Source organism: Echinops telfairi, unplaced genomic scaffold (genome assembly GCF_000313985.2).
Source record: "Echinops telfairi isolate 266 unplaced genomic scaffold, ASM31398v2 ScPeMD7_6;HRSCAF=24_0, whole genome shotgun sequence".
NCBI lineage: Eukaryota > Metazoa > Chordata > Mammalia > Afrosoricida > Tenrecidae > Echinops > Echinops telfairi.
This window is the reverse complement of record NW_022103902.1, coordinates 9,813,965-9,815,733: the sequence shown is the minus strand read 5'-3', so window position 1 is coordinate 9,815,733 and position 1,769 is coordinate 9,813,965.

Here is a 1,769-nt window from a genome sequence, read left to right as displayed (position 1 = left end):
AACGATAAATATAATACGTTCTTCCCCATCTTTATAGTTACTTTCTAGATGAAATATCATCTAAGAACTCCTTTTAAAATACACTTTTGAAGGTGCATTGTGGGACAGGGGCAAGAAACTATAACATAGCTCAAAACGCCTGTTTAAAAATAATTAGCTTGTGTTATAATATTTTGATCGGACAGGGAAAATGCAGCTGCTTTTTTTTTTTAAACTGTGATAGATGGAATAAAATATTTTAAATTTAGATAATTTATTTCATTGTTACTTTTGAATTGCCTACCAAGACAGTTCCAATTTGTGATGTAATCTCCCAACATTTTTTTCCCCTTTAATTTGAAGAAGTCTTGAAATATCTCTGATTCAGATGGGTAGTTTGTATATTTAACTGGTCGATGCTAAATTGCTTTTAATAAAATTCATTCAGTCTGTCACTGTCATTGTAGATAAGGTTATGAGAGAGATATACATTCTCGTCCTTGTTCCATTGCCTGAGATGTTTTAGTTCAATCAGAGGAAACTAAATGGGATAAGTAAAATCAACAGATAAAAATAAATACCTTCATTTCTACTTTGTTTTGTATGTACAGTAGCTCCCATATATTAGTTATTCGATTTAAATTATAATGAATTGGCACAGAGGATACGTGTCCTTAGAGATTGGTTCTGCTGTGTAGATGAAACTAAAGACCAGAAGTGGGAAATTATTACTGAGTTCTTGTTCAACTCTCTCACTGATTCATTGTGCAACATATAAGTACATTTGATCAAATCTTCTTGATCTGTCTTGCACCTGATGTAAGAAGGTATCCTAGTTACCTGCTCCAATGGTAGCAAAGAAAATACCACAACTGGGTGATTTTAAAGCCAGAAATTTTATTTTATCAAAGTTTAGGAGGCTAAAAGGTCAAAGTTATGGCTTTATCTCTAGAGGAAAGTCCTGTTTTTGTTTGTTTGTGTTGCTAGTAGCTGCTGAAAATAATTCGTGAGCTTGAAAATGGACCTGCCTCTATCTTTACCTGTTGTCTGTCTTCCCCTGTGATCTTGCCACTCATGCCTGTTTACCCATTTTGTTAGGCGTCATCCAGAAGGGATTAGGTCACTCAACTCTAGTATGAGTCCATTAACTTAAAAAAATAAAACACCTTATTTTCAAATAGGGACACAGTAGCAGGTATTAGAAGTTCAACAATCCTTTTGAGAGCCACAATGCAATCCACACAAAAGGATAAGAGTAAAATTGTGTGAATACCACTTATATACCGCAGGCACCCTTCTCATCACTACCTATCTAGTCCCCCAGGCACTGCCCTGAGTCTTGCTGGATCTGTAATGATAACTCTCACAGAAATCCTGACCCTAAAAGGTTTAACCCATAATACAAAAATATCAAAATGTCTGTAATCGCTATTGTATATTTCACTCTCAGTCATCCTTTAAGACCTGAGGCGAAGTCTTCCGTGAAGCTGACTTGCGGAAGCTGAGTAAATTATCTGTCCTCTAAGCACACATGATTTTTCATTTAAGTCTCTGAAATTCATCTCTAAAAATACAGTGGATAGCTAGTAGAGAGATCATCACTCAGTCCTCTTGGTTCTTGTCTAGCTTAAAGAAAGCTAGCCAGGAGCACATGAAGGGGGAGGAAGAGTGGAGAGGGGTCTCGGGGAGGAGATGAGCCAGTCAGGGTGCGATGTGATGTAACAAAGATGAGAAATACAACCTTCCTCTAGTTCCTAAAGGTTTCCTCCCCGCTCCCACTACCATGACTC